The 27,045-nt window shown below is 44.5% G+C and overlaps 1 protein-coding gene and 1 long non-coding RNA gene across 3 annotated transcripts in view; one reads left to right on the top strand and one right to left on the bottom strand.

Annotated features, from left to right (window-relative positions):
• LOC128876081 (hemicentin-1) overlaps nucleotides 1-27,045 on the bottom strand; it is an 87,065-nt gene that overhangs the window by 43,232 nt on the left and 16,788 nt on the right. The gene's annotated exons all lie outside the window — the stretch shown is intronic.
• Nucleotides 1,061-15,853, top strand: LOC128876083 (uncharacterized). 2 transcript variants are annotated; one of them, XR_008456945.1, is made up of 4 exons: nucleotides 1,061-1,215; nucleotides 1,478-1,670; nucleotides 1,793-2,013; nucleotides 15,122-15,853. It is a non-coding gene; the product is annotated as an uncharacterized LOC128876083 (long non-coding RNA). The 2 variants fall into 2 exon arrangements; XR_008456944.1 differs by lacking the exon at nucleotides 15,122-15,853 and having other exon boundaries at nucleotides 1,793-2,575.

Raw genomic sequence — 27,045 nt, 5'->3', positions numbered from 1 at the left:
TACTTAATAATTAACCTGCGTGGTATTAAAATATATGCCGAAGAGAGTCTGGAAACAGCTGAAAGCCTCCTGCGAGCCTGTTTATGCTGCATTAATATTAATTTACAGGCATTGTAATTTCCCTCAGAATTCATCACGACCGCGGAGGAGGGAGGCTTTGTTTCACAAGACGTATTGCCTGGAGATCGACCGTTATCCGTGATTTCCTCGAGGAACAGCCGAGCTGAGCCCGTGGAGCGCAGACTGCTGGCAGCGCGCGCATAAGTGGAAGCAGGTTCGTTTTAATGTATATGAGTATTCTGGGCCCGTGGGCCCCGCATGTTAAGGGGCCTCATGCTAATCTATGCCTACGCTGGACTCATCTGTGGTGCAAATAGATACAAAAATGAATGTGAGCAATGGCCACTATAAAGTAATTTTACGCGAAGAAATTTTGCAGATGTTTGTGTTCAATACAGCGTAACACGTCATACACCATAATGAAATATAATGAAGAATATATGTGTAAACAATGATATTGTTAAGGGACGAACCACATTAAAAATCCAAGTATTAAATGTTTCTTGGAATATTTTTTTTACAGAGAAGGATTTATGAAGGATTTATGAAGGATTTTAGAAAATATGTTAATAATGTAAAAAACACAATTGCGACGTCCAGAATTCCTATGTAGCAGACTCCTATTCACTGCTGTTACTAATAAACTCTAAAGAAAAGTTGCTATAGGAAATAGCTGATATCTTAATGATATCTGAGTGAAGCCAATCCAAAAAATTACCAAATCTACTTTGAGACATACCTAAAATATTCTCAAAGTTAAAGATAGAAAGAATTCAGGAAAAACGCTTAATATTTGGTTTTCTAACGTGGTTTCTCCCCTTAAGACGGCCCTGAGTGGAGGTGCGTGGAGGATAGCGGCATGATCATGGGCCCTCGCATCTGCGAACCCGTCACACCGGTCCCACTTCTCGCTCATTGGCGTAGGCTACGGGTTTCCCGCGCGAATGTTAATTCGAGGCCGCGGAGCGATTTAAATGGCGCGGAGCGTGCATCGCGTCGATCCAACGATCTACGGAGCGTGGACGTTGAATCCAAACGAGGTCGATGCGAACCACGGGGAATCTTCTTTTTCGTCGGTTTGTTTACGCGGAAACGAACGGAATTCGCGCGACAAGCGGGCAATAACTGAATATCGATTCAATGCCACGACTCCCGGTAAGTCTATTATTTATTTATCGTATGGAAACGTGTCCCCGCGATACGCGGCGCACCGCAAAATATATCCGAACGCTTTCGAATGAAAGATTTAATTTTCTGTAGAATTTGTTTCAAGCAATTTCGAACGTTTCCGCAAATAATACATGGGTTTATCTGAAAAATTAAAAATTCCAATGGAAAAGCCACCCCTTTCTGCCGCGGCCAACCACCACTCTATTCGTAGTTGAATAATTTTTACATTGCAAATTCTGTTTCGCAGAATTCTTGGAATAAAAGCTATGGAGTAATGGAATGTCTTTGGTTCGAAGTTAATAAAATGGGATGTTTCGTCTACAAAACAAGCACTACTTAAAGGCGGAACAATACTTTTGTCGAATTAATTCCTGCACAGTTTACTCTATTCTAATAAACAAAGTACTAGAAACGAGCTGCATAATGTCATAGAGCTATAGGTAAATTCTTCATACAATTTTCTAACCATTTTTCTCATATTTTACAATTTTTATTGTTTTCCGAAATTGAATCGACTCGCGTAGAATTTCGGTAAAATCTAAACAATCTCATTATTTCTCAGGTTTCAGCCTAGTCGGGTTACCTTCTTATAAAGGGGATCGATATGCACTTCGGGCCGCATAGTTTCTCTTCGAACAAAGGGAATTTGCTTATTGTTCTCGAGGGTACATTTAGACGTGGTTGGTTCAAGACGAGAGGACAAACAATCAGGCTATCGAGAATTTTACAGAGGAAGACAACGTCGGATACAATTCTACGAGCTGCACTGTTTTGTTACAATCGGTTCGTAATTGTTGTTATCACAGGGTATTAGCTGGCTTCATTACATCGGAGCGTGCATCCATTGAGAAAGGTTAATACCGCTGGTCCAGGTGTTGCCAACAATTGTTCACTGGATTGTATACACTTGTTCGCCAATAATAGAATCGATACGCGGAGATTTGAACGGACTCGAATCAAAGGCGGAACGAAGCTATTCTAGGAATCGGTACAACGATTATTCTTGATTATAGCGTTGACCAATTTTAAAGAACGTAGCAGCCTTTTATTTTTCAATCAGAAATTACCAGAGTGGTCTCCTCGCGTTTCCATTTTATTCGATTTAGCTCTTGTTCGTTCTATCTCAATTGTTCATGTTTGTGTAGTAACTTCGAGGTTCGAAAAGCAGCCCCGTGGCTCCGTTAGCCGAAGGCAAATTACTCGCTCTTGCATACGATACACAGAGCTAGATGTATCCTGTATACGCTTAGGGCATTAATCGAATTCAGCGGCGCACTTTTACTCATAGAATCTCTATGGTGCTACCTGATCAAATAAAACAATCGAATCTAGAAGCTCAGATCCGATGGCACCGGTTACCGGTACAACTCGCTGCTGTTTGCATTTGCTCACTCACTCTCAATAAAATACTTCATGAACGAGTTTTCATTAAACGAAAGTAGAGAATCGTAGGAGCTGAACTCGAAGAAAGTTTGAGGAACACTAAAAGTTCACACAATAGAAGCTGTACGTACGGGCAAGCTCAATTAGCTCCTAGGTAACAGCTGTTAGTACCTAAAATATCGCTTGGCAATGCGTTAACATATTTCTACCACCAGGTAACCACTTTGTGTACATACACAGTGTTGACGTACACGACAAACATTTTCCTAGTAACGTGAAAAATCGTAATAATCGTGACGAAAACCGCAACGGAATTTTTTCGTAGGTTTTCTCGCGAGGAATACCGCTCGGTGTCGAGTTCTTCCCCCGTGGCTCTCCTCGGGACAACTTCGATGCCATTTTTCCACGGCTACTCCGAGGTCTCTCGTTTTTGTTCGTTCGTCGTTTGTTGTTCGTTCTCAGGGGCTTGGTCCGCGGCCGGGGGTTCCCCGGTTGTTTTTGCGAGCGCACAACGGCGAAGCCTGCCACCGTCGAGACGGAAAATTCCTGATGAAAACTGAAAATTCTTGGCCTCGCGCCATTGGATTCCAGTCGAGCCGGTTGCCGCTCCTACCGCGCCGTTACCTTCTCTACCTCGGGATCCCCGCCTCCTTCCTGTCCTCGCGCGGCTCATTCTCCCTCTCACTCCCACCTTTTTCTCTCTCTCCTCTCCCGAGGCCTTCCAACCGAGAGAATTCAGCTCTCCAGGCCAGAGATGGGCGAAATTTTATTCGAATAATTGACCAGAAACGCAACGCACCCGCCCTCCCCCCTCCCATTTGCTGTGACGATGACGTAACTTTAAAAATGATTTTTGGAAAGTTTGAGACGATGTAGAATTGATTAGGAGTGTTTAATTTTTAGAGCGTAGATCAAAGTTCTGAGTTCAAAATGAATTGTGACTCAACAGGTACCTCCTACCTTTGTTAATGTTTTGGAGCTCCTAAATATTAACAGAGGGGAAGGTATGCCTTGACCTTCTTACGATTTCTATATTTTATTTTGGAAGAACAACAAACCATTCCATTTAAATTGGAAAGTTTGAAAAGAGTCATCGATTTCAAGTGACACCACGCGAAAGAAGAATACCTTCCAGATAATTACAAAATATCAAAATCATCTTTGCACCTAATAAAACGCCTAAAAGGAACGGTCCCCAAAACGACTCCTGCGAAACGAACGCAGAAAGGTGTTTCGTATTCGATAGGAACATTTCCATAATCGAATTCAAAGCGAATTAAAAGACGACGCGACGACTCGATCCCCCCCTGAGTGGATTCCTCCTCGTGTCGGATTTTAACCAGCGTAATCGATGCGCATTACTTTCGCCGGCGCACCGTCGCACCTCCTTCTATACCGACGCTCCGTTGCTCGACTTTGAAAACGCTGACCCATTTGCGCGCCGCTTCTATTTAAACGGAACAGTTACAGAAGACGCAGCGAACGATATTCGGATCGAGCCGTCTTTTGAAACCTCCCTTCGATCGTTATATTAAACTGCGTTATATGCGCTGCCTCGATGGAGGATACCGTGCAATACTGGATACGCGAAACCAGAAGATGCACGGACCGAATACCCGCAGTCTATCGGAGCGTTCATAATTCGCTCCGGCAGCTCGATTGTGCAGGTTCTTTTTGGGTTCACGTTACATCCAATTAATTATGTTCGAATATTGTTCAGTACGATAGGTGATCGATTTCCTTTTGCTTTTAAATTACTGGAGCGCTTGCAGATTAAAATGATGGCATTTTTTGACAGATGGGGGAAAGTAAAATTATATGGAGTCAAAATTGATAGAGGTCTATGAAGTCTTTTTGAAGGATAATTATTCTGGTCCGCGTAATTGAAATACGAGCATTTTATTCCATGAATACAAATTCCGTTAATACCAATTTTCAAGTAGGTGGTTACGAAAGTGACAATATATTTGTCCCGGAATTTAATTGAAAAGTGAGAAATAATTGTGTTAGAATCCAATAATATACACTACTATTTTGATACTCCCATTTGTTGAATGCGTATAAAAAATGCCAACAAATATTATTAAACTGCAATATCATCCCTTTAAATTCGAAATACGTAAACCCCAACCCCTATCAACGGACACGAGGCCATATCACATTCGGACACATATTTCATCCAAATATCGTGCCAGGCTGCACATTCACCGTTCAAGGAGAAATTCAATCTTCCCGAGCTCCGAGTGCTCCGATTTATAGGAGTTGAAAAATCTAGAGCGAAGGTAATGGCACAGTCGTAATTGCAGTTAAAAACTCCGTTCCTAGTTCGCCGATCGCGGCCTACGGAGCGGGAGTCCTCGTCGAAAGTCCGACGTGACCTATGTATTTCTTTCACGAAATGTGCCACAGACCTCCCACGTCACTCGAGCCAAGGTATAGCGGGCATTTCCCATGGAATCGACGAGATCGTCGTCGACAATCCGGGCTGGGAGCTTTTCCCATCGCTCGGCACTACAATCTTTCCTCGAACGCGGTCTCGGGAGAAGAATTTTCGTGTCCGCGCAAGGAAGCTCTTTTGAATGAGGATTCCGGGAACCGACGCACAAGGCGGCCATTGTGTGGACTCACGGAGGGCTGCACACGGTTTCCAGCTTCCGAGAAGCCCGAGAGAAACGGGATGGCCTCGCAAGATTCGTGCCCACGAGACGGAGCAACGGCGCGGAGTGAGAACCCTTGGGTTAAAACGCTTTGACAATATGTCTTCGGGGTAACAGTGAGATGGAATGAAGATGCACTTCCTCGGGAGACGAGGGAAACTTTCACGAGGAAACTTCGACTCTGACGCGCGTCGATCAACTTGTAATATCGCGCGTGAGTTTCTAAAGCGACGCGAACGCGCGGGTTTTGAGATACCATCGCTACGGAGTTGGGTAAATACACGATTAATCATCGAAAGTGCTCTTAACTTGGGAATTTGTCACGCGACTCGGTTGAAATACTACTGGAAAAACGGCATTATCCGACGCGTATCGCGCGACGAACGTGGCAATATCGTACACTTTACAAATTCTACCGGTGGCGGAATCGAGGTTCATTTATTGTGTTTGAGTTGGATAATCGTCCGAGGGAAATTTATCGTTACTAATTAAATTCAGTAGAAAGGAAGTCTGTTAGACCTCCAGTAATTACCATACGCATTGAGTTCAGGCCTGTTTTAAACGAAGACGTAAAACATCGACACAGGAAAAATTGCAATGGTCGTTCCTTATTAATACTCGTATGAACGTAGCAACTGTCGATCCGTGGGCGGTATCGTCTACCAGCGAGAAGAGTGCTACTAGCCACGTCCCCTGATATCTATTGATAAGCGCAGAATCTTGTTACTCGTACACAGCTGTCAGTAATAACAGTGCAAGGCCTCCTCTCTTCAATACAGTCTGTGATATACTGTACTCCAGGTACTCGCTATCCAGGTGGCAAGCGTTGCAGTACTCTTCTCGCGCGTAGACGCTACCTCCTCCCCCACAACTCCAGAGCCTCGAGGCATCCTGTACACGACAATAGTCAGCTTCCAACGCTACCAGGCGCCCCAACAATCGAGTTTCGTCGTGTCCAGCGTGCAAAACGCGATGTTCGGAGCTATCCCGGGGCAAGACGAAGCGTTAAGCCGGAGAAAAGTTCGACGGCTCGTAAGCAACGGCTCGCGTACTCTCGCAGCTCGGCTTCTTATTTATGGAAGGTAGCGTTCGCGTCGTTACGCAATCCGGGTGTTTATGGTCGGGTAACGACGCAACTTAGTAGGCCAGTTATACTACCGCTCTGCTTCGCGGTAAACCCGTCTAACGCAACCCTCTCCTCGTCCGAACTTTTCCAGCCCATCCTCCGACGTCCGGGGTCTTCTCTGGGCGCGATATCATCACAGCATCTCCTCGTTCTTATAAAGAACGCTCCGCGAGCGGTGGATCGCGTAAATTTCGCCGCGGGCTCGCGTTACTCTCCCGTCCGCGGGTAAAACTTTCCGACGAGCTTTCTCCGGGGGTGTTCGCGGGAAAAGAAGCGGGGAAAGAATGGCGGACGAGAGGATGATGGCGAGCGAGCGAGCCGAACGCGGGGGATCGTTACGCTCGAGCACATCCACCCAGCGAAGAAGTTTATCCAGGCTTTTCCCGACCGACCTGGAGGTCGAGGAAGCGAGGAAGGAGGGCTCGGTGTATACGTCGAGGGCGAAGACGAAGCCTCGTCTGTTACCCCGATTCGGGGTAACAATCATTTTTATCCATAGCCCTGTTGACAATCTAGTCTACGTCGGTGACTACGAGGGTGAGTCTTTCATCATGGCGATAATGATCGTGGGAGCACGCTGTTTTATGATGTTGGACTCACGGATTATTCAACGCGCTTTGTCTTTGTAATAGATTCCCAAAAAGAAAACGAAGGATATAGAAAATGAGAGATTTTCTCGGGATTAATTCTTCAAGATAATACGGTTCGAAAAGTCCTTTTCCATTTTACAGTCAGAAGCTTCGTTGTCGAGATATGAGATATTGGAATTTACAGGTGTTTTGTTCCGCGAACAGCTGATTGGGCCTCCAACAGCGCGCGCCAAGTGTCTAATATGTCCACTTTAATTGACTGTATCTCAGTAACGAAGCTTCAACTCGAAAAATGGTAAAGAAATTGTCGATTTCCTTTTTCACGAGGAATCTATTACCACTTTGTGTACCAACATTAGGGGAATCCACACATTTCCATCGACGTCTCCCTCGCCCCCAATAATTCCTGACTATTATACCAAACATCGCCACGTTTGTCTCCGGAAACATACACACGCGTCCCTGCGAAAAACGAGTGAAAAATATTGACTCGGTCACAATCGCGGCGTATCCCGGATAAAATAGGATAAAATATCCCAGGATGCGTCTCAGCGGATCGCTGGACCCAGGGATCGAGAGTAGCGGGGCAAGTTATACGCCAGGATTACGAGATTGCCACCAGGGGATTACGAGGATAGCTCCCGGAACGTCCAATCTCAAGGATAAACACTTTCCTACGTTCTCGGTTCTCGTTCCCCTCCCGCATCCTCCGGAGGCCTCCGTGAGGAAGATTCGCGGAGGCGAGCGATCCTCGCACTCCTCGCACTCCTCGTCGCTTCTTTTCCTCGTCGAGTCCTCGTGGAAGACGTAGGGGAACGATATCCTCCGCCTTATTGAGAGACCGACGCTCGAATGCCCGTTTCTCTCTTCCGCACAGTTTTCGAGACGCGCCTCGCCCTTTCGACTTACCTCGAGGGACACCGGATGCGTGGGGTGGCGAACGGTCGTTCGCATCCCCCTGACGTCTGATCGAGAAAGTTGACGACAACGGGGCAAAGAAGTCTTAACGACTGCGTCGCCAAAGTTCCGACGCGATCATGCGACAAGGAAAAGTCGCGGTCGGTTCGAGCGATCGCGAATGGCTCGATAAACGGGAACAAGGGGTCCGAGCCGGAGGTGGGTGGGAAGGTATGTATCCTCGAGCTGTTCAAGAACTAGTTTCATCGAGCTTCAGTCTCTCGCACATTGCTTGCGTAGATATCTACTTGTCCACTCGAACTGGCGGTAAACATCTTATTACAAAATTATGGGGAGTTGAAAAGAAACGTAGTGGAAGAGCGTAGCTACGACAGATAGGGGTTGCGTAACGTATACGTAAGACGGTCAGGGCCTCGCACTTGTAAGTCCGATAGCGCTTCTGTTTGCTTGGCATTTTTCTATGCACAGAGTCGATGTCACAAAGGCAATGTCAAGTGGCTGGTGAGTAGTCTAGACACGAGAGGTCTATTTACTTAGTTTAGTTTCGTTATTTATTGGGTGCTTAGCCCACAAAGTTTGTCTAACGCGTCTAACATTTAGGTATTCATTAAACTTTGCATTGCTTTGCTCTTTATTCGCTGGTGTTTCCAATTAGGGTAGTAGTAACCCTACTACCATCCTCTATAGCTCGGGCACCTCGGGATCGCTAGACCCGTACTATAGCTGCGATATCAAGCATGACTATAACTCTTGAGGCCGCGAGAGGTCTCCTTTCGGAGATCCTCGCGGGATATCTATCTTTCTCCCTGGAATACGTGGAGAACTTTCTCCAGCGACTCGAGTCAAGTTTAAGGACGCCCAAAGAGGTGGAAACGCGAAGTCGTTGGACATCGATGAAGAACGACGCGTTAATCGTCCCGAAGAAGTGAGTCGTTCCCAGGGAAAACGAGGGTCACTCGAGCGAGCCGAGTAACTAGATACTCCGGTGTCTCCTGAAACCGTGGCGAGCACTCCTACCTAACGAAAGGTAAACTTCTCTCCGGGAGAACAAACTTATCCGGACGGTTTTTGTCTTACTCCCCCGTTTCTTGCCTCTCGACAAGTACAAGTCGAAGATGTGTTCTCTACTTTCGGAGACAGAGGTCCTCCTTAATCGACTCCTTCCGCAACAATCCCCCCCCCCCCCCCTGATCGACCGTGAGAGAGGTTCTTCGCGGTGTTAACCTTTCGGATTTCGTGCCTCGCTGGCCACGTCGACGAGGAAATGTATAGGGTGGTAATAGCGCTGGATGGGGATGATTTCTTGAGAAAAAGTAAATTCAAATCTCGAGAGGAGCACCACACCACCATCACTGATTTTTGTGAAACTTTGCGTATAGGTAGAGTAGAAGCAAATATTAGACATTCTCTTTTTGGAAACAGGTGGATTTAATAATATGTATTTTATTTGAGTAATGTTAACAGGTACGTTTCCACGTGCATTATTTGAAGAAGACTCTTTCTTGACTGATCTTATTTCAGCTCCCTCAATAACGACATTTTCTTTAAACCGTTCTAGCCACGTTTCCTTTTTGCATCAGTGGCGGACTGTTACTCAAATTTGTGAGTCTAATAAGTGTATAATATTTAAATAAAATTAATAAATTCCTTTCGATGTGACTCCTCGGGAACCACATCTCATTTCAACTCTCCCAACCACGCTATCCTTTTGAAGCATTTTTGCCACGTCCTTCCAACCCACAACCGAGAGCATAAACATTTCCCTAGCTTCGATCTACCATGAATCGGTAATTTTCTTCCCCAAGGCCCGGCAAACAAAATTTCATACAGCAATTTCGATATGAAACTCATCGAAAAATCCTCCATCGACACCGCAGCCGCGATTTGCATGGAACTTTGTTTCCATCACGAACTACAAGTTATTGTTAAACAAATGGGTCACGTATTTCTCGGTACCAGTGATGTATTCGTGGCGAAACAATAAGACAGGGCCGATATTATGCACGGAGTTACGCTTTGTGTTCTCGGGGGGGGGGGGGGGGGGCCCACGTAACGAATAATTGATAACCCTCGCCTTCATCAAAAACGTGGAAAACGAAATACGAATCATATGAATACGATTTCGCGATATTTTTCATACAATCAACGTTCCGGCGATGTTTACAAAAATAATGAAAACATCAGCGCAAAGCGCGGCCTCGAATGGATAATAATCAGTTCGAAAGGATCGGAATTAAATGCACCGTTTAGTTTATAAATAACCGTACGTGTATGATACGTTCAACTGAATCGACACGTACAACATGGTGGATGAATGTGTAATGCGGTTTAATAATTTTATGAAAATTAATAGTAACAGATCCGGGCTCGGTATTGATTTGTAACAAAAACGTGAGTAATGCGAGAGGTGGTTATTACCAAATTATTAATTAGATCTGTTGGAAGATGGTACGTTTTAAGAAAGGGCATTCACGATGGAGATAAAATTAGTTTGACAAGGGGAAATATGAAAGACAGTTTCCTTAAACGGCTGACAAGAATGAAACTAACAATAAAAATGAGTTAAGAATATGTTAATATGTCATGATATGACGTGATTCACGCCTAGAAAGGTTAATACACTTCCGTGGAAGTATTTTAATACACCTTCTATATATTTTATATAAGAATGAAGTCCTGATTGATTACAATCAACGTCCAGAATAAATCCTTGAACCTAGAAAGCTGAAATTTTGCACAGAGGTTTCCTTTATCATGTATACAAAGAATAAGAAAGGATGTTTCGAAATTCAACCCCTAAGGAGGTAAAAAGGGGTTGCAATGCTGGTATTCCGCGCGGGTGAAACCACGGGATGCAGCTAGTATATAATATAACGTGTTTATCTTCGGAATCCAGATTGCAAATAGATGTTTACAAATGTCAATATTCACGACTATAAATACTTTTACTATAAGAGAATTCTGTCAATTTTAATCTCCATCTAATTTCCTAGTGCCATTTGCAATGGTACATCTTCAATTCATAATATCATGGGTCACTTATTTCAGTAAACGAACTTCATATTATTTAATTACATAAAATTCGTCGGTGGTCGAATTTCAACGGTCTATTGGTTAGGTTCGGTGTATCTATAGACTTTTTATTTATTCCTTGCGATAGCGTCCGGTTAGTCATTATTAATATTATAACTTCCAATTGACAAATACCAAATTTGTAATATTAAATAATAAAACTAGTTATTTATACTAGCTATATATATTTTTGTATTCATACATGTTTCAAGTAATTCCAGGCATTGTTTCTATTAACCCAGACACAGGAGTCACTTGACACATTTGTTGAGATTCTTCTAAAAAATTTCTATCTATTGTAATAGTATTTATAAAGTCAAATCAATAATGATCGTTTAAAATCAGATAACCAATAAAACCAATGAACCAATTAGATAGGACCTAAAATGACGTCACAGTGAGTTATTTCATCAAAAACGTTCCTATTGACCCCAGTCTCTCCTAATATAGAAATTCCTCGTTTCTTCGAGGGTGTATTTTCCCCTTTCAACTGAGCAAAAAACTAGTTACCCAATTAGAGTCACTCGAGCCACAATCCCGCCAAGTTGAACATTATTTTGTATCCCGGGAAACTTCCCACGAGAGATTTCGATTCGAGTTTAGTTGCTCGACTCGTTGCGAAAAGCCCGATAGACGCTTCGTCGCCACTTAGGTTGCGACCTCGTTTTCCAGGCTGCAATTCGGTGAGCTCGAAAGAGTTCGGGAGTGTTACAAAGACAGGCGCTAACTGGATTTAAACGATTGGGAAGCGGTCGATAGCGTGTTCGCGCGTTACGTCGCGCGTCGTATCGCTCCGCTTCCTTAAAAGAAGGAAGCCTAAAACGGTCCGAAAGAGGTGCATATTTGAGAATTGTTTTGGACAAACAGAAAATGTTTTGGTAATAGATTCAAGGGTCATCTCAAATTAACTAAATTATAAGAATTGGCGGCGAAGACGTTTTTTACGTGAGCATTTTGCGGTGATCAGACAACCCAGCTCTGAGGTAAAGTGGTAATCGCGGAATGCTCACGTAAACTTTGTTGATATCTTTAAATGCAAAAATTGTGACACATGCACTAACGTTCCTTTAAATACCTTGAATCTTAATACCAGAAAATTTTCCGTTTTTTTCGGGCCATCCTAGCTTTCTCGCGCCTTGGCGTCCTATCGTCCAGGAAAAAAGTTCCTCCCCTTTCGCGGTGGCGAAAAATAAACGTGAAAGGTTAATTCTAATCGCGGCAACGCAAACGAAGTCGCGAATAAGAGGTAAAAAAACGCCCGAGTTACTTTCCAGCCTCGCATCGACCGTCGTCCCCCATCCCCCGCGCCGTACCTCGTACGCTATATTTTCTTTCAGCGTCTTCTGCGGGTCTTCTGTGTTTACCGTACGGCCTCCCTTAGCCTCTGTTAAGCTAACGCGCGTCGCAGTCCGCTCTGAAAACGTCGAGGTCATCCCACGTTTATCTCCGCCACGTTTTTCCCGCACACGCCACTCGCTCGAGTGTTGAGCTGCGACAACCTCAAAGGAGGGTAGCCCGATCCGCGAATTTTCAGTGCCACAAAGTGTTACGTATGCTTTTATAATTGGAATTTGTTTTGCACGAGGAATTAACCATTCCTTGGTCGAGACAATGCGACAATACCCTACTACAATACTACCCTACAATAGGGTAGTTTCGCAGATTCAATCTTCTCGCACGCGAACAGTAGTGTGTGTATGGAACTTCGTGTTATCGTAGGGTTTGCTTAATGCTTCTTTAAATTATACAATAAGCATGCTGAATATCAATATATTTATCTAAGACGAAGGTTATGCTGTATTAAATTAAACTCTTGTCCATAGGTTACACTGTTTTTAGCCGACTTCAAAAAGGAAGACGTTACTCAATTCGACATGTATATTTTCTTTTTTAAAGATATTATTACCGATTACGCTGAAACGGTTTGACCAATCGGAATGAAACCTCTTGCATCTTGTATGTCCCCCAGTTGGTCCCGTTAACAAAACATTTCGCGATTTGTCATTTTTTAAATTAGAAATACAACATTAGTCATGGGTACATTAATACTATAAAAATTTCAATTCTCACTCGTCCTCCTAATTTTAACCCCATGAGAGTTCAGATTTTTCCATTCCTCACATAACGACTCATTTTGGAGCAGCATGTCCTGGCCGACTTGGTGTCCAACCCCCTAACAGTTTCTCGCCGTCATCCGCGGCGCATCCGTCGAACTTTTCGCGAGCTCCAAAACCCGCTATGGGTTCCTCGTTTAACCCTAACGATGTCCAGGGGCTAAAACATGTTCACCTCCGAGAAAACGACGGAGCTGCGATGCTCGGGCCGGAAGTTTCTCGAAATTAGGGATGGGAGACCCGCGTTTGGGGGTGGAAGGGGCTCAGACGGCGGAAGAGAAAAAGGAACCCGACGAAGGAATCCTCGGGGGGAAAAAGTTCGAAAAAAAGAGTCGTCGGAGAAGGCCGAGGGAGTAAAAGCTTGTTTCCGGCGGTGTCTCCGAGGCGTGCGGTGGCATTAATATGCATTTCGTATCGTTAGGACGAGGACGGTGGCCTCCGCGTCGATCGCATCGCGGAGCCTCCTTAATCATTCGTCGAAGGGTATATTGAGAAGGCTAAGATGAAGCTGGGTCGCTGTTGACCCGTGGGGAGCTGTAATTGATTTCAAGTATCGCGATGGCACAGGCTGACCCTTTGATTTAGAAGTAAAGCAATAATAATACTGCTGCGGAGGCACGAAGACGCATCGTTGCGGTAACGTGAAGGTGTTCCGCAACGATGTGAAGCTGTCTCTTTGAACGGGCAAAAGCGAGGACTATTTTTGAATGATCAGAATAGCGAGAGACTTTGTACAGTTCGGACGTACTATTAATAAAAGCTTTGAGTTGTTGTTTGTTTAATTATCCTATTTTAAATAACGAGTACTTCGCGAAGCAACAATACTAACAGTATTCCTAACGCCAGTCTCGAGAACCAACCACGCCCCTATTAGTGATAGGCTATCACTCCCGACCATCCTCCAATTTCCCAAAATGTTGCCTCCGCGAGATGACAAGGGTCAAAGTTGACCCAGCATCGCTGACCAACGGTAAACGAATCCCCGTCGTGGCCTATTCGCGGTCAGGGTTTCGGAGGCTGCCCGTATGGCAAACGAGCGGAACGGAATAGATAGAAAGACGCGTCGGACGGTTCCGGTTGATCCGAGCGGAATATGGTCGGGACGAGGTAGCGGGAAGGGTCCAGGCGGAGAAAGCAGGAGGCAAATGGTAACCAGAAAAGCAATTCAATCTGGAATCGGCAAGATAGAGGCGAACGGTTGCGGGCGGCGTGACCGTTCCATTACCGGTTTACGGATAGAGAAAAAGGAACAGGGAGAGGTCGACGGCGGTGACGGCGCAGGAGACTGGCTGCAATGCCACGGTTTGCCGCGACGCGCGGCTATTGTCACGGATAATTGCACGGCTAGTTACCCGGCTACGCGAGAGGCCACCTCGTAAACTTACCTCCTCTCCCGCGCCTTCTTCAGAGGCGGGAGGAGAGCCGATGAACGCTATCTCGGTGGCCTCTTAAGAAATTTTCTTCCAACGTTTACGCGCGGTTTATCTCTGCCCCGTTGGATTCAGAGGACGAGACTCTTCCGCCTCGAGATGTCGGAGAGCGACGCGGTGCCTCCCTCGTTGGCGATACCAGATAAGCCTGCTTTCTTCGTTCTATTTGTCCCCGGCACGGCCGCGGAACACACCAGCGAAACAAAAGCGCGCGTCGTTCGTCCATTAGCGTGGCGAACGAGAACGACCGTGGGGGAGGGCTGTCACGGTGGGTGAAATGGAACGAGACGGAGGCAACGAGCACGGCTGCATAGGTAATACCGTCTCTAACGGGGACCAATGCCGGATAATCGGGGAATTAAAGGCGCTACGACCATCATCCTCTAGCTCTGATTTCCCCGACGTGGTCGCTGGTTTCGTCTTACACGGTTTCGCGAGAGCTACGCGCCGCGACGCGGATGGAATTTCCTTCGTATCGCGATAGCCGCGACAGACCTCGCTGGGAATCCTCGGCGTCTGTCGGATGCTTGCAACGCGCGTCGCGGATCGTGGGCATTCTAGTTTAGGGATTGGAATGAAATTCAAGTATTATGTGTTTCAGGTAAAACGGGGGAGAGTTTATGTCGTCGTTCTGGTGGATTTCGTGTCGTTTAAAAGATGAAGGACGACCGAGCGTTAACATGTTGTTCAACAGTAAACTGTGACGGGACAGACGACTGGTTTTATAGACACTTTTTTCAATTAACCAGTTAGCTGTGATTGACGAGTGTACTCGTCGTGCGCAAAATTTCGTTATCGTTGGTTATGTAAGAGTATGCTTCACATATTAATTTGAATAGCAGAAGTGGCATGAATTTTTGGGACGACATAATATTAGGAGGGCCAGAAAGTAATGTCGCTTCATTAACATTAAATTCAAACAAACAAATTTAATATATGTTTTCATTTTTAATCAATTATATAATCGTCCTCGTTATCAACAATCTTTTGCCATCTAATGTACAAATTTTCAATACCTGATCGATAATTGCTTTCTGGTCCCCCTAATATATAGTCGTCTTTGCGATCCAATATTAGTCTGTGTTTGACGACTATACCTGTCGTAGCTCGATTCTCACGACACACATAGATGTCCGCTCCGAAAAGAGGTCGCCGTAGCCAACTGATTAAATTCAAAAATATTTTACGTGGAGATAAATTGACTAACGCAGAAAATAATTGCATGTAATAATTATATGCAAAAGTTTGAAAACGGTTAGTCGACTGATTACCGTAGTTTTAGTGTTAAAGTATACATCGAAGATGTGAATTTTTCATACACAACATTCACGTTTTGAACTATGTACTGGCAATTTTTATACACAAAAAAAAAGATCGAATAAAAATATGTAAAATGGAAATAACAGAATTTTGTTTCGAATGTAATACACATGTAAAATTAAACGTAGCATTGAAATATATATGATGATTTGTTCGAAGAAGTATCGATGCTTATGAACGAGAAATATACTTTGAAAATATTTTTGTATTTCTTCCACAGATAGGCTATCCTTTCTTCGAACGAATTCATAGTTCTTTCAATACCGATTTTTAATATTTCTAAAAGCTCTTTATCCCCACCGAAGGAAGTCGAAAAATCAGAGCTTCCAAAGGCATAAAAGTGCTTTTATACGTGTCGTTGCCGTATCGATATAAAACTTTCCAGTACAATGCCTGCTGGAACGTGGAATCGAGATTTGGGTGGATACACAGCGTTTTCGCGGATCTTAAGTTTTTCCACAATACAATTTTTAGTTCTCGGTTTAGATTCGTTCCTTGGCCTGGATCCTCCGCGGACGTGGTACAATATCAATACTCAAGCGGTAATGAGAATTTCAGAATTGAACTCGTTCGAGTGAAATTTAAATGCCTGGCAAACGAAGCGAGCGTAGGAAATGAAATTCGATCTGACCAGAATCTACAGTTTCCCCTTCCCCCTCGGTCGAACTCTCTTCCGCGTCTTTTTTTTAACAGATATTTCCGTTTATTTCCACGACGCGGCTCGTACACGATTCGCTTGAAACATAATAATTATGTGTAAACACACCCGCCAACTATGTGCAAACTCTCGCGAAGCCTTACGGTCCGACTTTTCGAGAAGATCATTAAGGTCTCGGAGTTAGACTCAACACTCGCGTAAACTCAGCTTGTTCCGCGGTAATATACATCTATTTAGGTGAATTATTGCGACCCTCGATCCCCAGTGGTATTATTCGAAACACGTTTGCTATGAGAATCAGCCAACTGATGAAATAGCAATTGTTCGTTGATCGAAGTCGGGCGTTATTTCTTCACATAAATCGATTCTTCTCGACACTTTAGAAGTATCGGTGCATACCGATTGTGTATCTACACTGTTAGTAGACACTCCCCTTAATAAAAATCTAAAAATTCTCCTTCCATTCGAAAGATGTCCCCAAAAACGCAGCACTCGTAGTAAACGTGTCGAAAAAACAACGAAACCCCATGTCAGCCTTCCTTGCTTCCGGTTCCTAAACGTCTCGCGTTTCACGTGCGGGACAGATGTCGTCGTTTCGAGTCGCTCGTTGTCCGATGACGTTAGCTCGTCCGTCGTCGACGGTGCTAGGAAACGCCTCGTTCGGAATATAGAAAGCAAAAGGAGAAATGAAAAACGACGGTTGGGAGTAAATACGTAGAATCCGATATTAAACTCGACGAGTGCAGCGAGGGTGGAGTACGAGAGGGACGGGAGGGAGGGAGGGAGCGAGGGAGAAGAGCGGGGTGGGTGGGAGGACGCGTATCATCTCGATACCGCGAGTGCATCGAAGCGTGCGCACCGAGAGGCTCGCGAAAGGACGGAGCGGTTAATGCCGGGGCATAAATATCGGGGCTCTAATTACGTCGACGAGCGTGTGCACGCGCCGCACATATACCGGGCATATTCCCATCGAATTCGTAATTATGGGCTTAATTGAAAACGTGCCGGCCATTCTCCGTCAGCCGGTCGCCGCTGCTGCGCCGCCTCGTAATTCCTAAAAACAAAACTCTCCGTGTCTCGCTTTCGCCCCCGCCTCTGGTCACAGCACCGTTTTCCTCTGCCTCTGGCTGTCTCGCTCCTCCAACGAGCCGTAGTTTCGCTCCTCGTCCCCTCGCCATTACGCGCCCGACTCATTCGCGATCGCGCCGCGACACGAACGATGACCTCGATGAAAGTTACGGTATTGCGACTGCCGCGAGTCGCGGAAACGACGCCGATTCGGGTCAACAGGGCGAGCGACGCCGAACGCTCTTTCCATGCGCGCGTGTCTATCCGAGCGTGTGTTCGCGGCCGCGAGGAGGAAAGAAAGGTGCTGGGAGGATGTTGCAAAGCTGGATTTTCAAGTATCGGTTACTAGTTTTGGGGTAGGGAAGAAAAGAGGAAGATAGGTTTGGTAATGTAATGGTGTAGGTTCTATGGATGGGAGGGTAAGAGCTTAGTTTTGTTTTTGGTTAGAATTAATTAGAGTACTTCGAGGTTTGAAGGCACAAAGAGGGAAGATTAGATTCCCACAGGGCCAGTTATAGCTTTCGTTATGGATACAAATAAGTGACCTAGGGTTAACGTCCACTTATACAGTGTGTACTAAGTCTCGTGTTACACCGTCTCGTTGATTGTTCATATAAAAGTATGTTACTATTGGACTAGGCATTTTTATGCGTCTACGGCAAATTTAAATATAAGGAAATGTATCAAAATATCCTTAAATGCAAAGGTACATAAAATATTTACACTAATACACATGCTACACTTACACATGTGTTTGGAACATAACTTCCATTTTAATCTCAATTCTTTACCTCAATATGTAATAACATGAATTTGCATGAACACAGTACATTTACTATAAAAAGTAGCAAGTACTACTATCTTTCGTGTTATCGGAGTTCCAGGAACTGGCTTGCGCGTCGCGAACGTCGCGCGACTCGTCGCACGTCGGAGCTGCCTTCCGCGCGCGTCACGAAAAAAAAAACGGGATGCAAAGCGACGGCCGTGTAATTTATATCCGGGACCGTAGCCAAGAAGCTGACGTTGACTCCGTCTCGTAAATCTCCACACGCGGGGCGAGTTCTTTCGTTGGATGGAGGAAACACAAGCCGCGATTCACGCGACGTCCGTCGATCACGTCCGGGTCATTCCACGTCAAATCGATCACTTCTTGCACTGCGCGTTAGAGATTTCGGCGAAATTGAAATATGATGTACTCTACGTTAAATAAGGGTGAGTTTATGTGATCGTTTCGCCGCGCTCAAATTTGTTTAAAAAAGGGGGGACAATTAGTCTCTTGATTTTGGGTTGGGTTGGCTGGGTTGAGCGAGAACGAGGTCTGGGGGTGGATGAATTTTTATCTGCGAAACTATTGAGGTTACCGAGTTGCTATATTCTTGTGTTTATTAGGAAACATTCGTCGTTGAGATTATATTTTTCCAGCTCGATCCACCCAAGGTAGCCAGAGATAAAAATTCATCCTCACACAGCCTATCTTCGCACATCCCCTCAAAAACGCAAACTTTATCGTCTTGTACCTTCTAAATAAACTAAAACCCAACGAAACGATGACTCAAACTCCCCCAATTTTGCATTGTCTACACCCAACGTAAGTTAAAAAAAAATGTCCAACGTCTAGCGCGAGCAGCGATCGACTTGGCGTTAAACGATCCAGTCCGCCAACGACGGGGAGAGGGATGGCTACGCGGTATTGCACTTATTATTGCGCTAAATCTAGCGGCGACGAGTACGTGAGAACGAGCCGTTTGGGTTAATGGCACCGTAGGATACGTGCAGTTGCAAAGTCAAGCGTCGCCCGTGTTTCTTTTCTTTTCGCCCCTCGCTGCGAGTCCTCGTTGTCGTCGCGTTTTGCGTCACGAGCACGGTTTCCAGAGGTCGTTTCTAGAACCTCTCCAAGCTAATCGATCTCGAGTCAACACAGCGAACGGTTTTCCGTGGGGCGATAAGATAAATACAAGCTTCTGTCTTTGCGCTACTTTTCGATCAAACTCTATCGTGTACTCGGCGAGCTGCTTTGCTTTCTCGAAACTCGTTCTAAATTCCGCTCCCATTCTCCGTTTTCTCGTTGCTTTTCTTTCGAGTACGTAAGTGCACCGCCAAGGGTGGATGTGCCCTTATTACCCAGTGCCTCTCTGCTCGAGGTTAGCGGTTCTTTTCCTTGGCCGTTTTCGGTATACCGACTTGATTAGGTGATACAGGAGGAAACTTTCAAAACCCCTATTTTACATGTACAGTCGGTCGCAGCGAGTCTTTGCACGCTGATCTAATCCAACCCCCGAAACCGAATTAAGCTGAGAGCGTGCGCCGTCGTAAGGGCTGATGAGGTTCACTGCTGAGAATCAGCTAACTGCGAGTACACCGATAGAAGGAATTCTTTAAATTGAATTCGAATATCTACCTATGGCTATCAACTCGTACGAGGCTGAACCCTGCTTTACTGTTTTCGTTAGAAATAATTCAGGCGTAACACTTGTTAGTCGTCTAACATCTGAAATGACTATTCTACAGAATATTAGTTTGATATATTTGAGAAGTGAATTCTAGGCAAATTCTACATTCTCATGGAAGGACGTCAACCGTAAATGGGTCAATCCGATTCCGCAACCTATATAGGAGTGATTTTCAAACACGCAGAATCGAGTCTAAGACAATAGGTTGCAGGGTCAGCTCTACCGACGAGTCGAGTTCTAACCTAGTATGAAATGTCTTCCTACCAGGAACCATCTGTTTCCATGAAGAACTTTTCCTACACTTTTCTTGCTAGACGGAACACCCTCTATCGCTGATCACTATTTATATCGTCACCTGTAGAAGTCGTTGGAAACACTCGAAACGCGCACTACAAGCTCGTGCTTGCAATCCATTCACCTTTGTCCCAAATAAAAAAAGTGGCAGACACATTTCTTATCAAATCATTACCCCATTTGCTACTCGTAATATTTTATTGGTCAAGTGGGCCTTCGAAACTGGAGCATTAGAAAATTGACGTTTCTTCGCCAACTTTTTGCACGAGCACTATTGATGCCGCTTCTTTCGAAATTTGCATACTTATCTACGCACGCTTCGAGCACCCACTTTTTTCATAAAGAAACATTATGCATTATGCATTACACATTAATTCAGTGCTTCCCAACCTCTTCTACCTCGCGACACACTTAGGGGAGGCTAGCATTTACGTGGAATGCTTTTTTCAAACTGTTAACGTTACATACGAATTGCACTGTAATCTGCATTGCATTGAAATTGTAAGCAAATCATTGCCCAAAGAAATGTACGATGTTGGAAAGTCGCAATGGCGTAAGTCTCTTCTGTAAATAAATCCTTTGGTTCATCTATTGTTAGTGTTTTCTATTTTATTTTATTCATTTGTCTTTTATTTTATATTACTATTTCGTACGGAAATATCCAGAATGCAAGTATAGGTGCACGCAAACATGCAAGATGCATGCAAGAAAGATAAGGATCGCCGTCCCCGTCATTGGAGATCGCATACATTTTTAATATAATATATGTCATGTATATAAAGGCTAATACATAATGTGTCAATGATTATTTTATCACGCTATTTTATTTACGCGATACGTACTACTGGTAGTTCTTGCATATCATTTGTGCATACTTTACACGCATAAATGATTTATGCTTTTCGCGTACTATGCGCGCATGAACATCCGCAGTCTATTTGTTACAAATGCTCTAGGGGCACGCCTAGGCCAAGCGTCACACCTGTTGGGATGCGAAGCATCAATTCATTGAAGAAATATGTCAACCCGAAGGCCTTCGCTACGGAAAAAAACCACGCGCATCTGTCGTCTTTGTATTTTCATACCTCGCGAAAGAACTGACACAGTTTCCTGCTCCCCCCTCGTTTAATTTCTGAGAAGTGCAATTATTCTTATAACTTTAAAAGAGACATCTCGTGCTCGCTACGTTCATCTCGTTTCCTCTCGCTACACCGTGAAAAGTAACGAAAGCTGATAAATTTAATTGTGTTTTCCGCTCGCAATTAAATAGCGTTGCGTGAGAGCCGAGTAACGTGAAATTTCGTTCGAGTGATAGTAGATTGAAAGAAATCGTTATTATGGACGTTCAAGTATAATTTAAGAAGACTCGAACGAGTATGGTAATTTTTAAAAAGTCGAACCTTATAGTTTGAAGAATTTCAGAGACAGAAACTCTTTTCCAAAGGTTACTTGAAATTCTGTGAAAGCTTGCCTTCTTCGAAAGTCTGTGTCTTTCGAACGAAGTTGAAAACAACAAAATGATAACTGAAACCCTCCCTAACTTCGCATGGGCTACAACATGTTGCAGAGTCAATTTTGCCCATCTCTGCTTCGAGAATCTAACGCCATCTTGTCATGGTGACATTTTTTTAAAATAAAATTTGCCATAAATGTGGCTCCAAGTGTGTACTTTTAATACAAGTACGAAACATTGATACTAGACGTTCCGTATCGTCGGGAAAAAAATCCCCCAAAACGAGCGTTCTTTTCCGAGGAAAGGTAGCGCTCCACCTCGAGCAGCGATAAGTTCCACGACACCCTAGAGGATGTCTGTTTCTCGAACGTCGGCCGGCCATTAAGGGATATTCGGATATTATGCAAATACGGGGAAACCGGGGCCAAGAAGCAACGTTGTCTGGGCGCCTGGTCCAGTCTCTACCGCGATCTTTCCGTTCCAACTACTCGCCGAGGTACGAGCTATCAGCGGTTTACGTCGCGTACGCGATTCTTCCGCTTCCACGACTTCCACACCGCGTACCCGTGACACTGGCGCGACATTTCCGATCGAATTTCGATTCGAGTCACCTTTCATTTCTCTCTGTGCTCGTCCTCTCGCCGTTTCGTCCACGGTCGATTCCGCAGAACCGAAGAGTCCGAGAGGACGGGGCATCTAGGTGTCTGTCCCAGACCCGCTATTCTCGAGGGTCCAACCCCGCGCCACCCCCAACCCCTGCGGAACTCTTGAATCCTCGAGTCGGTCTTCGTGTCGTTAACGAACGGAATGGGGAAGGGGGGGGGGGAGTCGTAAGAAAATTGAATGTTCGCCTTTAATTAAGGTGGAGAAACGTGGGTACGTACGGCGAAAGAGCCAGAGGCGATCCCGTTGAAACGGTTTTCGAGGAAAACGACCGGTATCCACCGCGCTCCGGAGGGGGTGGGTTTCGCGGGGCAAGGGGGTAGGAGGCCTCCCTGTTCACTCGGGAAGAACGATTGGCGTTTGCGCGCGGTTCAGTGACCCTGGTTCAATCTCCAAGCAAATTGAATTCTTTTTAAAGATCAAAGAGGACGATATATACCCTATAAGCGACGACGCGGGCCGAGCCTCGCTACGGGACGCGCCACCGACGCGTTATCGACTTATACACAGCCAAGAATTCGTTTTTCTTGCCGAGCATCCGACTGCGTCGATCGTCCGTGGACGTATTAAGAAAACGCCACAAAAGGATCGCTTCGGTATCGTTTCCCTCGCCTTTCCATCCACTCGTGAGAACCGGAACGACCTTCCGGCCCCGTTTTGAGCCGGGATCTTCGTAGTTTCGCATCCAGTTTCCCTGATGCGTTAAGTACCTTTGATTTCACGGTGCTCTGGATTCGCCAGATCTTAGCTAGTCTCTCTGCGAGGCCTGCCGGCGATTCCTTGTAAGTTAAAACAAAACATAGCCGCGAGAGGTGCAGCCGCGATTCTCGTCAGCGATCCTTGAACATTACGACGAGTTTGTCAAGATTTGCCTTGCAGGAGACCTCCACAATACTAGGAATACTTCGTTAGGCTCCCTCGATATAGGAGAATGTTTGGTGTGGCCTTTGGATTGGCAACTGTGAGGAATAATCGTTGGTGAACCCTGTATGTTTTTGGCAAGCGGAGGATGATTTTCGGCCAACCCTCGCAATGAAGAGCAATTTTTGGCAGACCCACTCCATAAAGAATACACGTTGACGAACACCCTCCATAAAAGAAAATTGGTTCGGATCACCTCGATGAAGAAACATTGTTGGACTCCAAAGAACAGGGTTAAATTCTCATATTTTCGACACAATTCTAACCTGATTTTTCCAATACATTAGGTTCATTTATGAATAATTTCCGTTTGTTAACTTACTATTCATTTTCAAATATATTATTACGTAATAAATCCTGAACGGTTCTACATTCATCATCGTTGGTAGTTTACATATAGCAGGCAAATTAAAAATTGTTACCTGTAATGGAAGTTATTTATGAATCAACCTAACATATTAGGAGGACCAAATAATAATGTCGTTCCTTTTACAATAAATTCAAACAAATGAATTTATAACAAGTTTTTATTTTTAATCGCCCTCGTTATCAGCAACCTTTTGTTTCCTAGTATGTAAATTTTCAATACATAATCGATAAAAATGAACTGATATACAACGAGGAATGAGCTGATAAATGATAAACGACATTATTTTCTGCCCCCCCCCCCCCTCCCTTCCCATTATAACGCGAGAACGTTTCTCGTTACTCGAAGCTTATGTCTGTCTTTATAAGAATTTCGTCTATTATCCTGCTCAAAGTGAAATATGTCCTCTCGTCCACATAAATATGGAAGCCTTAAGTCCCAATGCAAGGTAACTTTAGGAAAATTTTCAAGAAAATGGTCTCCCAAAATACTAGCTTCTATCTACGCATATTTCGGGCTTTTCGACACGCGAAGTTGAATTTTTCAAAGAGTAACGCGCGAGCGTACATCTTCTCCTCGTTACCGGAGGCTTTTATCTGGAGCAGATAAGAATTTCGTCTATGTCTGTCCCCGAGCAACGAACACCGCTCTTCGCTCTATCTCCTCTTTCGTTGGTCGTTTCGTAACCATGTCGATTCCTCGGAGTTCCACGTTCGACGAACGACCGCGTCGCGGAGATAACGCGACTGGAAGAAATTTGAATAGCGCCCGACGGAGGAACACCGACTTTCCCTCGGTATTTCGCGGGTAAATTTAACTCAACCGTTCGCTCGTTTTTAGCTTCGCGCGTAATCGCATTAGCCCGCAGCTACGCGCGTCGTTTTTTCACGTGTTCCGCTGAAAAAATATCGCAGCCACAGATAATATCGTTCTTCGCTATTTGCTGTTCCCGCGAGAATGGATGTCTGGCGCCTTGGACGAACGCGTCCTCTGGCTGATGACATCTGTTCGATAGTTTAAAAAAATCATGTGAACACCTCGTCTAAACGAAAATTATATTTTTGGAACTTTTTCCAACGACACGGAACGCACAGTACGCACCTTGGAGAAAATTTCGGTCCGTTTTCGTAAAATAATGTTAATTTATGGAGAAAGTATAGAGCCCTCTCGTATCACGGTACTGGATTTTCCGTGGATTTCACTGGTTCTAATGGTTACAATTCACGGAAACTATTTTCTGCAAAATTATCTTTTCTTTCTAAGAAACCCATCGTTCCCAAACTAACGAATATTTAAAAAAAATTACTTGTATAATGAAAGAACATCTTCCTAAACAAGAATACAATTTTAAAAATTCTAATTCGAATGGCCTAGTGAGCGGACACGGTGTACCACGTCCCGGGCCGTTTGAAAACGCTCCACTCTCGTTAAGGTAGCCATTTTGAATAAAAATTAACTTCCGGAAAAAGTAGAAATATTTTTGGACTCTGCAAATAATGTTTATTCATGTGCCAGAAGCACAAACTTTCGGTATGTGTAGTTCCGCCGCGATTAATTTTTAAAAAACCATGAACAATTTACGTCTCCAACCTGGTTTAATCTCTTGAGTTCGTATACAGGTGCCCGGTGAAAAAGGAGGCTCGAATCGACGAATTTTTTAACCTGTGTAATTGAATTTCCTTTCAGCACGGTTCATTGAGAGATTAAATGGAGGATTATAGAAAACCGGAATAGTCTCACTAAAGCCCCTCCATACAGTTGTACGTGCAAACATTGACCATAGATTTTTATAATTTGCAATCTAGGTTTATCTTGCGTAGAGAACAAGAATCTTTATCATTTTTACTGTTATCCGAGACTAGGGGGGGATTCCTCTTTCCATTAGGTAACCATAAGGACGCGTAGCGGTACGAATTTTCTTCCGATAGTCTCGAGAACGAAAGTGTCCGCGAAGACGATGCAGTTCAGGAGATGCAACGGTGTTCTCGCGCGAGGAATTCATGTCCTTTCGCTTTTTACGGTGATCTTTCGTCACGGTTTTGCGGTTGCTCGCCGCGGCGTGTCTTGATCAGCAAGAGGTAAGCAAACCCCCTCATCAGACGGTATTAATCTTCCTCCCGGTGTGTTCCCAAAGGCTTGCATTTGAGCTCATTACTATTTATTAGTTTCATAAGTGACCTTGTTAGCAATTTCTCTCGGTGGTGGCGCGTTGCGTTGCCATCGCTATCATAAATTATGACTCGAAGGAAACTCTCGCGCTTCAATCGTACCCGAAGGATATGCTACTATCTGATGCAATATGCTCACTGTCGATGTTTCTGAACGATGCATTATGAAATCCTCGCGTAATCATCTCGTCATCGATTCTACCTGCTCCCCTGTCAATACTCTGCTCGATAACCGAGCAATCTTAGTGTAACACTTCAGATGTTCGTTTTTTTCGAATCGATTAAATTTAGGAAATATCTTTTCTTCGTATGGTAGCCTGTTACGTGTTTGAAAATTATATTAATTCCCTAGGACTTGTTCACAGCCCTTCAGCTGGAGCGTTCTAATCCGATACGCGACCCTGTACCAAGTCGAACGGCGTGTTTTACTTGCAGAGTGTGCAACGCAAAGCACTGTGCTCGTAATTCGGCCTGTCGGATGGATAGAACGGATCATGATCACGATGCTGCGTTAAATTTCCTTAATACGTAAACTTTGAAGGTCCAGGAAATGGTCGCCGCAGCCACCATCTTGTTCGGAATTATTAACGGGTACGCTAGAGCTTCTGCTGTTCCACCACTGACCAATTTTACCGCCAGACATCTGTAGTGTTTATCATACCATAGTTGGCCGATTTCTTGAATAATTACGAAGGTGCAAGAACGATGATTCAAACCCCTTCTAATTTCGTGTGGATGACATGTATTTCGATATTATGAAAATTCCTTGAAAAGAAACAAAAATCTCATGCGTTACGCTCCGTGCTATGGGCTGAAGGAGGATGAGATAATGGTCAGACGAACTGATCGTCCGTGTGCGATCGGCCTGATACGCGTAGTATGTCTGACATACTGACGTTGTCTCATTCTCCCTCAGTCCATTGCGCGGAGCCGAAACGCATCGGATTCTTGTTTCTTATTAATTTAACCATGTCTCAGAACTCCGATCGTCCTGAAACTATTACATGTGTCAGCTAAATAACCGATCATTATTCCTGAGTTTTTTGGTAGGTGTCACTCACAGGGTTGTTTGCAATCACCACTCGCGAAAAATAAATTATTTATTTTCTACCCTTAATAATTACAAAAATACCCTGAACAAAATATATGAGGTGTTAAACCCT

This window comes from Hylaeus volcanicus, chromosome 5 (genome assembly GCF_026283585.1).
Source record: "Hylaeus volcanicus isolate JK05 chromosome 5, UHH_iyHylVolc1.0_haploid, whole genome shotgun sequence".
Classification (NCBI taxonomy): domain Eukaryota; kingdom Metazoa; phylum Arthropoda; class Insecta; order Hymenoptera; family Colletidae; genus Hylaeus; species Hylaeus volcanicus.
The sequence above is the reverse complement of the archived record's forward strand: the minus strand, read 5'-3'. Positions and strand labels throughout refer to the sequence as shown.